Here is a 15,084-nt window from a genome sequence, read left to right as displayed (position 1 = left end):
AATACAATAGAAAATCCGTGATAAAAATATTCGATTGAAATAAAATGGAATAGAATGCGATAAAAATCTGATAACGTTCATTGATATTATTTCGTATTCACTTTTAATTAAACCACGTTTCTCCGATTATAATAAAAGTTTAAAATTGAGAGAAATTGAAATATTAATATTAAATTCATATTAAATTTTATTAATCATTTCCAATGTGTGAAAAATAAAATTTGCCGAGTTCGCGTTTCATTTTTGAATCGAGTACTGATTCGTCTGAAATTCAACGACAGTAGTAGTGGCTGCAATGATTCGTTCAAATTATTCGGAACGACGTCGTTAAATTTCTCACTTTAATATTGTGTGTACTAGAAATGAATTCTATCATGCAAACCGGATGTGAATTGCTAGAAGACAATTTGAAGCTACCTTGTAATTCAGACTGTTCGAAAGCAATTTAAATTCTCTCCCGGCAAATTCAAATTGCTTTTGCAGATTCGTATCGTGTTTGCATTGCATTTCGTAGTTTGTACCGTGCGCGTACTGTCCTCCATCTTGCAATTTATTTTCTACACACAAGACATTTTTCTTCGTTTCATATAATATAGATATGATTTCGATATTCCAAACTATAACTTTCCATTTCCACTCTATTCCATATAATTCATAAATTTTTAAAAATCTTGACAATTTGTTCTTAACTTAGCTCTCAAATACGACTTTGAGAAAATTATCCAAAATTATCCAAATTATCTAACAGTTATATCCAATATCGTTAAGAATTAATTACTAAGGATGATTTGAAATTCAAATAATGAATTATTTAACGAAATAAATTAATTCGAAACAAAAGTTGCTTTTATTACTTCTATTAAAAATATGACCACTTCTCAAGACGAATGTTCAAAGAAATCTATTTTCTTAACAGAAAATTTTCTAAAAATTGGATCAATTAACGATCGATCTTAATAAATGAATAATAAACAATTGAGCAATTTTTTGCAAACATTTGATATAAAAATTCGTCCGAGACATGCCAAGTTTGAATTAGCCGACGAAAATGGGAATAGATAGGGCAGATTGTTGGAACAAACACGGGAAACGAAAAGGCGTTTACGCGAAATCTAAAATCTAGCGCGAGGTCGCGTTTCACGGTGGGCTGCACTTTCGACGCGGGCTGCACGACTCCGCGCGAAAGAAGCGTGGGTACCGGAATGCGAAGGAAAGAATGCGGGGGCGATGATGTCTGCCCGACTCATTACACCACCACCACCACCACCACCACCCCGGAAAGTCAGCTACGGATAGAACCGTAGAGAAGCGGTTCTGCGCCGCGTGAAACGATAAATAAAACGTGGCAACAGGAAGAGGCGTTTCTCGAATGCGGAACCGCGTTGTGCGTTGCATGTGTATCGGCTCGCGCGTGCACTTATCGAACAGGGGAGAGGTAGAAAAACGTGGACAACGTTCACCTCGTGAATGGAACGTGGAACAAAATCATTAACTCTCTCGGCGATGATCGAAAGAAGTTGCATACGTCGTCGCGCCGACGCGTACGGCTATCGTAATTTTTCCAATGCGTCTGGTTCCTTGATTCCCGTGTCGGCGAGAAGAATTCGCCGAGAAATTTAGTTTTTTTTGTTCGCGTTTGGAATTTTTCTTTTTGTTAAATTCAGATGATTTAAATCGATCCTCTTCTTGCAAAGGAAATTTTGGAAGTAATTGTGATCAGTATGAGAATTATTATGATATTTCGTTAAAAATTTGGCGAAATAGACGATGTCATTAATATTATGAAAAGGATAGGAAAAGAAAAACTTTTGATTCAGATTGAGAATTTAATTCGATTTCTTTATATTAAATCATTTATTAACTCTGATTTAATATATATCATTTGAGATGCGAGGGGATAGAGTATATGCTACTGGACTTGTTCCAATCCTCAGACTATTAATTCAAATCTGTGAATATGTTGAGAGGAACTGATGAGAGGAAGAGATAGTTTGCAGTACTTATGATGGCAAGACGTTCATTTGCAAAAAATATCATTTTTATTGAACTCGAAGGAATTCTTCGTGAGGAATATTTCGCTTGGATTTATTTCAATGTTGAAATCATTTTAATATTATTTGATATATATATATATACGTATAAGAATTGAAGGAAAAAAAATATTTATGACTTCCTTCCTTCTCGTCGAAAGAGAAAAAGAGTCATTAAAAATAATGGTGAACATTTCTTTTCAAAGTATAAAAAGTTGTACGATTAAGAAATGGTGATTTTATTTTTAAAACTGTTTCTAGATGTAATATTTTTTTTTTTATAGAAAATTTAATGAAATGAGAATAATGGATTCCATAATGCAAAGTAAATATATGTAAACAAAACATTAAGGAAAATGAAAAATTCTAAACGAATTCAAATTCTTGCGAAATTATGTTTTCGTGTATCAACTGGTGCGAGAAAAAACGTTTATAAATAATTAAATGATCCTATGATTTTATTCATCGATTATTGACTCGAAATTATTACAAAATTAGAATCATATTTGAATAATTCGGGACGCTTAATTAATCCTGGTCAATACGGAATCAGAGATTACATAAACACGTAAAATCATACGAAATTTAGTGAATAAACGTATTTAATTAAATATTACTCAATATTATTAATAATTTAAAGAATTAAATCAGAATTATTTATTTTTATAATTTTCTTTACAATATTCTACGCCTCTGATTATTATATCAAAAATTACCAATATACATTTCCTTCTTCTTGTTCATAATTCCAACTCCATCGCAACTTTTCAAACTGTTACTCACATTCCATATCTACCGAACATTTTATAATTCCTAGATGCGTGCCGATAAAATCGTGAAAAATTTTCCACGAAAATTACACAAACATGTTGTGTATACCCGTAAAATTTCATACACCCCGGCCAACTGTTGTTGTAAATACTTTCTCGAATCGCCGTACAAAATGGAAATTATCCACTATGAAAATTGGCTGCTACGTTCCCGAAGGACCGAAATCATCATCGAACCGCCGCTCTCCCCAGACGTACGCGAACCATAAACGTTACACGCTTCCGCGGCAATGATAGGTTAAAATAATTTCGCGTAACGGAAAAAAAAAAAAACCGCGCGAGAACTGCGTAAGTAATTGCGATGCGCAACGAGGATGCGCGTTGCACTGATCTCACCGCCCGTAAACCATCCGTCCCGTTTTCGTTCTCCTCCACCTTCTCCTCTATTTATAGACCGAGCGAAGGAAACGTCAAATTCCATCGGCTTATCTCGTGACAGGGCGCGGGTGCCATTGCGTCACATCGAAATGTCGGGTGGAATGAGCGTTAACACGTGCCATCTCGACGGAAGGAAGCGGCATTACGTATCGGCGACGTAACGTATGAACGACAGGTGATACCGACGGAACTTCTATTTCCGCATCCGGTTATCGGTAATCAGCTTTACGATGACCGTGTACGATCCGATACGTACGTCGTAAACCTCGCAATTTCGCGATAATGCACCGCGTTTTAGTTTATCCGGCCGTCGTGATGACGCATCGAGGGGGGGGATTAGGCTTCCCTTTCTTTTTACGCGTTGAAATAATAATATGGTTCATCGAATTATTCGGATGCAAAATGCTTCGTTCAATTCTTGAATATCGATATTGTCTTGCTGGAAAAATCGTTTTTAGATCAAAATTGCGAAGAACTTATTTCTCTATTTAATTTGTGAAATTATGTTAATTTAGATATACGTAGATAGTAAATTTTTTCATTTGAAATATTTTTCGAAATATTGAATGCTAAAAAGATTCGAGACAGATTCTTATCGTTTACAAAAAAATTCTCTATTTCATAATTTGTGAAATTATGTGAATTTAGATATACGTATATGTGTCTTAAAATTGTTTATTAAATTTTTTCATTTGAAATATCTTTCGAAATATCGAATGCTAAAAAGATTCGAGACAGATTCTTATCGTTTACAAAAAAATTCTCTATTTTATAATTTGTGAAATTATATGAATTTAGATATACATACATGTGTCTTAAAATTGTTTATTGAATTTTTTCATTTGAAATATTTTTTGAAATATTGAATGCTAAAAAGATTCGAGACAGATTCTTATCGTTTACAAAAAAATTCTCTATTTTATAATTTGTGAAATTATGTGAATTTAGATATACATGTGTCTTACAATTGTTTATTAAATTTTTTCATTTGAAATATTTTTCGAAATATTGAATGCTAAAAAGATTCGAGACATCTTATCGTTTACAAAAAAATTCTCTATTTCATAATTTGTGAAATTATGTGAATTTAGATATACGTATATATGTGTCTTAAAATTGTTTATTAAATTTTTTCATTTGAAATATTTTTCGAAATATTGAATGCTAAAAAGATTCGAGGCATCTTATCGTTTACCAAAAAATTCTCTATTTTATAATAATTGACACACGATTCATTATTTATATTTTATTGTTAATTTTTAAATAATTTAAACAGGTAGAATGGAATTCATGCTCGAATACATGTTATATACAATCGTGCGAAATAAAAAATCGGAATAGGATCGGTTTCGATGCAACAACAATTTTACAAAGAATGTAATAAAGAGAAATATATACATTCTCGTTGATGCGTACACAATGTTATAAGGAAGCGAGTGCAGCAACAATAGCTGTATATTATACTAATAGGGTTGGAGGGGATAAGGTGCAATCCTCTTACAAGCCTACAATGTTCGTAGTCAACAATGAACTCATATTCTCATGTTTTCTACGACTATTCCCACCTTCCGTGGTTGTTGAACCAGACTTTCCTGCTTTTAACACATTAAGGTTCAACGTTAACATTTCGTTTCTTCAACTTTTTCTCGATATGCGCAATTTCATCATCAATTTCATATTTTCTAGAATCTCAATTATGAAACGTTTTTTTTCTTTTTTTTTTTTTAATTTGAATCACATTGTGATAAATCTGTATTAAGTTGAATTAATATATTTATCATTCTAATAATTGTTTATTTACGCAAAATGATTAAAAAAAAATTTAATTCCTATATATTTTGGACAATATTTTATATTTATTTGTCAAACATCATTGCTAAAGATACATTATCCTAATAATTCGATTGTATTTAAATGTTTAGCCGATCTTTTTTCACGAACGAAAAATCGAGAGAAATGATTGAAGTGGAGGATTTTATATCATTTCGATAGAATGTAGAATCGAGAGAAAAAAAAGAAATGATACGGGATAAAATAACATTTGCGAAAACAATGAGAAGAACGAAGAATGGTATGACACACTTTAGCTTAATGAAATTTTATTGACGATGAAATATAGGTAGAAATGTAAATATTATTTTGCAACGATGTATAAACTGATTATAATTGTGAAAAGTATGGAAACAATTTACATCTATTATGATCGAAATTTCGTTTGGAGTATGGATTTTATATTGAATGTCATTTTCCATAATTAATTGAAAAAGATAAACTAAATATGCACGAATAGAGGCTGTTAATATATTTTCAAAAGGTCGATTCTAAAATTACAAACTATTTAAGCTTGCAACTCGAATGAAACAAGGAAGAACGAAATAGTTTCAATCTGATACACGCATATCCAAATAAAATCGTATAAAGATCTAGAAAAAATTAATTTTGAAAATAACATGTTGATTTTCAATTCAATAATATATATTGTGAATAATATAAAGATATACAAAAAACCTATTCTTTTCTTAAACATTACCTTAAACATAACTTCTCAAAATATTCTATAAATAACAGCTTATTAAAACTATATAATTCTCACGCCACCTAATAAAATATTTATTTTAAAAATTTATTAAACACGTTTCCATTAACAAACAAGAATAAAGTTGAATAAAGTTACTTAACCTAAAAAATAAAGCAGTAATTCATATTCGATTAATCTTTGAAAATAGCGATCGGTGAGAAATCAGAAATTTCCGAAACCTCGCCAATTTGGGGGATCCAGTCGTATCAGCACAATGTGACCAGCATGAACTTCCCCAAGGATTACGATGCCGTGAGGCAAGCGCGTTACTGAAAGCTTCGAAAGCAATTCAACGAGACCACCACACCACTGATATATCGACGAATTTACTATATCTCGCACGGTGCACAGTGAAAACGGACAAATTTCATCGTGCGCCTTCTTCTTGGCATTTCCACTCCTTCGCGTTTTCATGGCAACCAGTCATGGCAAGGTACATAACCCTGGGAGTAAATCACAACCGTGTACAAACACGCGGCACATACTTCCGAAGTTAAGCTCGCTCGGAATAGGGTTTCAGCTGAATCTAGAGGCGGAGAATGATGGGTACGCGGGGGAGGGGAAGTTGATACGAGGAGAAGACAACAAGGAATTGGGAACTCTATCGTGCTGCATTTCCTATCCGCTGTTATATTTGTTTCGAATACGTATATTTTGTTTCTCGGCGTGACGAAAAAAGGGGGAATAGTTTTTGAGACGAGGATCGTTTCGATAATTATATTTGTGTGTAAATGTGTATAATGATAAAAGATGGTATAAGTATATCGATTATCCTCAATAAAAATTTATAAATTATTATAAATTATTTTATAAATTTTAGTTTAATAGTTTATAAATTATTTTTCATTTCGATTATTTGCTTCTCTTTTTGGATTTTTAATGAACGATGATCGTTCTCGAATTTTTGAATTTCTTTTTCCGTTGAAAATTTGTTGAAAATATGGTATGCTCTTTGATATAAATGAATTATGTCAAAAAAATGCAAAATGAAATTGAAATCTCTTGTAGCTTTTTTTTTTAAAAGAGTAATTTTCTGATAACGAGAAATTAAACGTGGAAATATGGAAGAAGAATATGTTATGGAGAATTTTTTTATAACCAGAAGAAGAAACGATGAAACGTTTAATTTAATTGAAACGAAATATTTTTTTTCGATTATTCATATTCACTAAACCTTTTTTATTACCCTATAATGATTAAAATCATTAATCAACTTTTTGAAAAATTCTTACTCTCAATATAATTAATGTTTAACTTTATAGAAAAAAATAGTCTCTTTCTAAAATATTATACGATTGATATAATATTGACTACTATTCTTGAATTTATTACTTTGAAACGAAAAAGTGAAAAAAAAGTCAAGCATAGAAATTTTGTTTTAAAAAATTCAAATTAAAAAGGGAATATTTGTTGAAATATTTTAATATTTTAAAACTAATAAAAATCGTATCGAGACTAAAAGTTTTGAGATCAACTTAATTTCTCATGCATACTATATTATCAATTGGAAATTATTATGTTTTTATATTTTCATTTTTACGTAATACGGAAACACATTATTTTGAGAAAAATGTTATAACAAGTGGTTAACATGTAACTTTAAAACAGTAAACTTCCTCTTTGAAGTTGGAAGAACAATAGCGCGATAGAGATTAAATTATTATCTGAAAGCATGCATCTACAGCGCGAAAATAAATCTGTACAATTAGCGTATGCAATCTCGTTTAATAAGACGTCACTATTACGCGATGGGTATTAAAATGTATGTTCAGAAAACGCTTTCATAAACAAAGTTACGTTTAATTTCTTAACGAAGTAAATATTCTTTTCGCGAAACTATTATTCTCTGTAAATGCATTTGAAGAAATTCATTAATTGTATGAAACAAAACAAACAATTTTTATAAAAATCCGAGCTAAACAAGCATTCAAAATTTTTATATTATAAAATATAATTAAAATTTGAAATTAACTTGACATTAAAATTAATTTGATGCAACTCGAAATTGCTCTTTAAAAACCGTGTAAAAATATTTAAAATTTTAAATATTCTTTTCAATAATTTTTAAGTTGAAATATAATTTAGATAAAAACGCTGAAACAATACATAAATTGAATAAATTGAATAAAGTATTTAAAATGCCATTTTAAATTATATGTTATTCATTTTTTTTTTTTTTTTTTTTTACTCTTTATTTAATATTTTCTTATTTAATACCCTATCATTTTATTACTTTTAAAATATTTCCACAATGTGTGTTTTTTAACTATATCTAATAATTGTTTTCAAATTTTATAAAGAATTAGAGAAAATTCATAAAATTGTGGATAATTTTTGAACTCAAAAATCGATAATATGGAAAACTTTCCAAAAGTTTTTCCACGCTGTTTAGAATTTTGTACTCAATTAACGTGTATTAAATCTGCTTGAAATTAGTATTAAATTGATTTTTAAAACATTTTTATACGCTTGACATGAAAATAGAGAGGAAAATCGAATTAGAAATATATTATTATCAGAGATGCGAGTACAAAAATTCACACAGAATGAAAAATGGTTTACATTTTATCCATTTTATTATTTAATCCGATATATTCTACTATTTAAACTATTTCATCGAATTAATTTTTTATTAATTAATTATTATTTAATACATTTTGTATAAAATAATTTAAATTCACCTTCTATTTAACATACGTGTAATTCACCACCCTCTTCTTGCGTTCAAATTTACATATTTTTAGATCAATGTTAAGCTCTTTTATTTAATTATATTTTTGCACAATCATAATTAATATAATGAATATAATAAAAAAAATTAATATTAAATATTAAATCTGTGTATTTATACATATACAAAAAAAATTCAAGATGACTTTAAAAATTTATTTAAAAAAAAAAACAAATTAGATGGTGCATTTTGATTTATTAAAAAAAAATCGAAAAAATTATAAAATTAAAGACGATCTAATTGAAAGAGAAATAACGAATAAAACTGCAAAAGAAAATAACGTACTACGCATTTGTAATGCGCTACATCAATCATCTGTCAAGGAAAAAGTGGTATATCAAACTGTCATAAGAAATGATCCAGAAAATAGAGGCGGTTCGAAAAATACTCATAAACAACTAAACGACATAGGAATACTTATCCACTATATCCCTTATACATATATGCTCGCGTTCGGATATTTTATATATTTTATTATAGAACTTTTTACGAGCATCATATAAAAGTTCAAGTTCCATTTCGAGAGACCTGGGATGGAATCCTTTTTCAACGTCCGATTACTGGCCATCGCCCTGCACGGACTCGAAAACTTTAAAGATTCAACGACCGCTTCTGAATCTTGCAATATTAACCGAGCCAACCCCCTCCTCCCTCCCTCCCTCCCCCTCCACCGGATAGATTTCTCGATTTCCATTGGAAATTAAATACGGCCGGATACGTAGCGGATACCAGTCGATCGTAACACTTCCATCTGTTGGATTAAAAGATCGTCTGGTGCAGATACTTTCTCGGCCGAATCGATACCAATCGTTAGAATTAATGTCTAGTTTTTCCATGGGTTAATATCGGCCGCACCTCCACGTTATCGAGGGTTAAAGTTGATATCTGTCATTCTTGCGTGATTCGATTTATATCAGGATTTATATTTTATTTTGATTTTTTGGGCCTAATGATAGGATAAAATTAGATAAGATTTTTAAGAAAAGAATTTTTATTTCAAGTGATAATACATTTTGATGCTTGTTATATTCGTTGTGTTTCGAAAGGAATGATGAAAAAAAATAATTTTGATTCAATTAAAAAAAATATTTTGTAAATAATAAATATATGTGTTCCTAAAATTTTAAAAAAATTCTCTCCCTATTTGAGTTTATGATATATGTGACAAAATGATTAGAAAATATTGATCTGACTTTTGCAAATGATTTAAATAATTTTGTAAACTATTAAAATGCATATCTACAAATTATATTTTATTTAAAGAAATCTCAAAACATTTAAATAACAAGTTATTAAAATATATAGTCTATGAAAACTAATATTGGAAGAATTATTCACTGAATTTGACAATCCTGATTTTAAGTATCGGATACTATACGAATATGCAATAAAAAAAAAATCTGCAATGGAAGTTTTTCGTTCGGATAGGTCGTTAATTTTGCTCGAATTTTTATAAAATCTGTTATCGAAAAAAAAAAATTTGATTCAGAAAAACAGAAAAACTATAAGAATGGGAAACGTTTGTATCGAATTATAATAAAAAAATATTCAGTTTGGAAAAATACGTAAAAAATATTTTAAAATGATTAAATTGAAATTGAATTTTCTTGAAATATTTGATTATTTATATATGATCGAAATTTTAACACGAAAAGTTATAATATTATTTCGTCAAATTTTAAATAAATTTATGCATAAAATAAAAAATGTAAATTTAAGATAAAAGAATATCTAATTATACGAACTTGAAGTTATATAATATCTCTTTATAGAAGAAAGTTCAACGTATCAATTATCGTAACATCTAATCATAACGAATACAAATGAAATTAAATATTCAAAAATGATTTCTGCATAATTCTCGAAATATTTAAAGCTACTCTAATACATTTTATTTCGATTAAATAATAACCATTTGATTAATTTCGAGATAAAAAGTAAAAGCATTTAATGGAGTTTTAATTGCTTTTAAATTAACTACTTTTAATTGTGTGGAAAAATTGCAATCATATAAATAAAAACGAAATTATTAATCTAATTAATCAATCGTATCTTATTATACGTTATATTAAAAATTTTGCCATAGAAACACGGCAAACATTCTTCTTATTTCAGAATAATCTATTCACATTATTATTATTTTTATTAATCAGAAACATTTAATACTATCTTCTAAAAACGTACATCCAATATTCATCAAATTTGAAAAAAAATTATCGCAATCGAACGTTGTTGTTTTCAATTATTGTTAATATTAATTCATCTTGAAATTCATCCATTATTGAATATTATTATTTCTCAAATATTGTCCACGAATTATCGAATCCATTCTGCTTGGCCAATATTCGAAACATATTGAAAATAATCATCAGAGGCGAAAAATATACAATATTCATATACATTTGAAGAAATGACGTCATCAAATATTGTTATCCATGTCTCCTCCCCCGTTCTTTTGATCTTCCAGCAGATTTATATAGACCGCTCGGTATGATATTTTCTTTATAACAAATATTTTCAAAGACTTTTTCCACTTGGTCTCTTTCTCCCGTCTTTTAGAAAACAATAAAAGGCTCGGCAACCGGCTGTGTATCAGAGATGGGGTTTCATTTAGTTGAGTTCTGAAGAAAGAAAGGGATCTCATTTCAAAGTACAAGCTCTTTACGCCTTTGGCTTTTCCGTCTTTGCGGGCCGTAGGGGATCTTGCCAAGGATATGCATAATGCTTGGAAGATGCTTTTTAGAAGAGATACTCGCCATAAGCCTCCCTAAATAAAATATGCATGTAATTAATTCCTGATTGGGGTATTTAAAATCGTGGAACATCCGGAACACAACGTTTTAAAGACGATTTATCCTGATTTTATACACAGATGCGGTTAATCTTTATGATAATAATTAAGATATCTTATTTTTTGCTTTACGTAAAATTAAATGTTTATCTTCCCTTCAAGAGATTCTCGAATTTAATTTGATCGTTACATCTGATATCGATTTGTATTCTATCACGATGAAATTGAAAATTGAATCACAGAGAAAATTATCTTCTTTCAAATTTAAAAGATTTTTAAATTTGATTAAAAAGTAATATTCCAATATTGGAATTTTTATAATATTTGGTAGAAAGTTTTTTAAATCAGAAATTGATTCAGAAATCTTCACAAGATTTTCAAATCTAGTTCAATTCGTTATTTGACATATTTGCTATCAATATTATATTTTTATTATAATTTTTGAAATTAAAAATTGAATCAGAGATCTTAAAGAATATTCAAATCTATCGAATCATTGTTAATTGGAATATCATTAAATCAGAAATTGATTCTTCACAAGATTTTCAAATCTAATTCAATTCGTTATTTGACATATTTGCAATATTATTTATCAATATTAAATTTTTATTATAATTTTTGAAATTAAAAATTGAATCAGAGATCTCAAAGGATATTCAAATCATTGTTATTTGGAATATTGTTAACGATTTATATTCCAAAATTGATATTTCATTACAAGGAAACTTTTTAAATTAGATATTAAATCAGAAAAGATCTTTCTTTAAGAAGATTTAGAATCCAGTTAGATCTCTTTATTTTATTATTAATTTCTATTCCAAAAATAAAATATCTATTATGAAAAAATAAGTAAAGTCAGAAATTGAATATCGAAGAGACTTTAAGTATTGTTGGAAAGATAAATAATTATAATGGCGGTGAAAAATTTCCACGAATAACTGTACGCCAATTATGCGAATTCGGTATAAATTAACTATCTGAATGAAGAATCTGTATAATAGAAACTCATTAATCCGCTGTGGCATTTGATTTCTTTTTCAGGATCTGATACATTCGCTAATTATAGCGAACTGATGCAAGTATAGAATTGACACACCCACGTTTATGAATGAGAACAATTCCCAGAGATCTGTGTACAGAGATTTCTCTCTGCTTGAGAATTATTTTACATAAACTTCCTTGTCGTGATATTTTCACGGAAATGTACGTTCATGGAATTGATAAGAGACTAATTCCATGCTATCTAAATATACGTGTAGTTTTTATGGAAGTTTTTATGGAAAACCGTATAAATGAAATATTTCCTTTAATTAAAATTTTATCGAATAATAAAATAGGAAAAGAGATACAAAAATTGTATCCAGTTTCTCAAATGCCAAAATGACTTCATTTTTTGAAATATATTTTTACTTCAAAATATAAAATCACGATTAGTTTTTGAACACAACAACAAAAAAAACTATTGGCTTCAAATTAATTTAATTATAGTCGAATTATTTTCGTTGAATTTTTAAATCCATATTTCAAAAATCTCCTTATTCTGTCACTTTTTAATAAATCAATATTAAATTATCAAAGTATTTAATTAATTTACCAATTAAAAAGAAATGTTTGAACTTGACTATTATAACTCATTTTCGAAGAACATGATCTCCTTCTCAATCCTTCAAATTACAAATTCATAACTACACTACACTAAGTAAATATTAAACATCCATTCAGTTTAATCTTTCCAAAGAATACCTCGATTCCTACCGATTCACTTTCGATGAAGAAATATACAAAAATCCATCCCATTCTTCACGATAACGAATTTAATCAATTACGCCAATTATAAAAATCATAGATTGCACGCGATCGATTGTAAATTGATAATAATAATTAAAAAATCGATGATGCAGAAGCTATTATATCGACCAGCAAATGAATTTCCCCTCCCCCCTCCCCTTCCCTTTCATTTCCTAAGGAGAGATTTGTAATCACGTGGCCAAAAATCGATCGCCCATAAAGCGATACCGTAATTATAAAAGCACGAACTTTACGAGGGATTCGAGAGAATAACTCGAATAACAGAACAGTAGTGTATTTAATCCCAATGGTCTGTGTTTAACGTTTCGCTGCGCAATTTGACGAAGAACGGGGCAAAGTGGCCGTGAAGGAGAACGATTTTGGGATCTAGCTCGCCCTATTATTCGAGCGATAATTTAAGGCAAAACCGGGGTGGGGAGTTGGAGCGGAGAGGAGGAAGGGAGTGATGTATAGGTAGCGAGTTTATGCAACGCCATTGTCTCGGCGGGTACTGTTATTTATTATGGGGAAGGTCTCATCTTCTAAAAACGGAAGGTGCGTGTACCAAGAGAGGCAGGCAGCGTGACGCGAATAACGATCGGAGGGGCCAGTAATTAAAGATTAGCGAGATGATTAGCTAGGGGGGCAGGTATTTAAATCTCCTTGAAATGATTTGTCGAGTGCCCAGTTCTCAAACAACTGATTGGCTGAGGAATCCACCACGCTGTATGCAAGATTCCGCGATTAATGGCTATCTAATTACGTTCCTTCCAACGCTTCGTGGCGGATATGATAAAATTTAACGTTTGATTGAAATGATTCGAAGAAAGCAATGTGGAGTGTCAATTTGATGATTGATGGCCAAAATAGGAATAGGATATTATTTGGAAAGCAGATAAAAGTCTTAAACGAATTTTGGACCACAGAAAATACATTCTTTTTGTTAAAAAAAAGTATATTGAATTATTAATAGGAATATTTTGGAATAAATGTAAATGAAGAATTTTTGAAGCTGTGTTGGAGGAAGAGGATACGATAAAATTTTGATTATCTATTACTGAATGTTGTATACACAATAATTTATGTGTGTAATTGCTGGATAAGTAGAATGAAATCAACGTACTGCTTTGTAAGGAATAGCAAACGACGTATCAAGTGTTGAAGTGGTGAAGGATATAATGATAAGGAAATGGCCGGGTTGAATGATGTTCCGTTTCTATCCATAATTTCATCTCATTAAACCGCAACCTGGCTGTTTTCTATACATTAGCAAGTCAATCATAGGCGAACCTAATGGTCAATGCATATATTTAACAATATTTTCTTTTTTAACGGTACTTGATTTACGTGTCATTACGTTTTAATACATATTTTTTTCAATTTGTTATTATTCCTAATAACACACGCTTGATATTTTATTTTGATATACTACTACATTTACTCAATAATTTCCCATAAAATTCTAAATAAAAATTAAACTTAAAACGAAAATTCAAATATTTATGAGATAAAACAATAATTCCCCCCTATAATATCTGAATATTAATCTCTGTTTGACGATAATGAAAATATTTTTAAACCATTTATTTCTCCAATAATGGACTCGTATTAAATATTTTTTTGTATCCAAGTATCTCGAACAAGAACAAGAAGCACAGAAGACTGAAAAAAAAGAGAAACATACATGATGCTAATATAGTATATAATTAGATCAATTAGTAATTAATTATATTAAAGATACAACAGGCCGTGTGTTGTGCCATGAATAATTAACAAGTTTCGTGTTTCCGTGAAAAACGCTTAATTAATGATGAAGCTAGCTGCGTTAGTCCAGTATAGCAAATGCCACTCACGTACATCGCGTGCTGATCTCGCAAATCCACGGAGCTAGACGTTTAACTTGCGACAGATTTTTTTCTCTCTCTCTTTTTAAGCCGAAATGTCGACGAAACGGACAA

General features: G+C 29.7%; 1 protein-coding gene across 3 annotated transcripts in view; it reads left to right on the top strand.

The window, feature by feature from the left end:
• LOC725024 (autophagy-related protein 16-1) overlaps window positions 1–15,084 on the top strand; it is a 572,103-nt gene that overhangs the window by 555,173 nt on the left and 1,846 nt on the right. The window lies entirely within an intron of this gene.

Source organism: Apis mellifera, linkage group LG9 (assembly GCF_003254395.2).
Source record: "Apis mellifera strain DH4 linkage group LG9, Amel_HAv3.1, whole genome shotgun sequence".
Taxonomy (NCBI): domain Eukaryota; kingdom Metazoa; phylum Arthropoda; class Insecta; order Hymenoptera; family Apidae; genus Apis; species Apis mellifera.
Note: the sequence above shows the minus strand (reverse complement) of the source record. Positions and strands in the feature narration are given on the sequence as shown.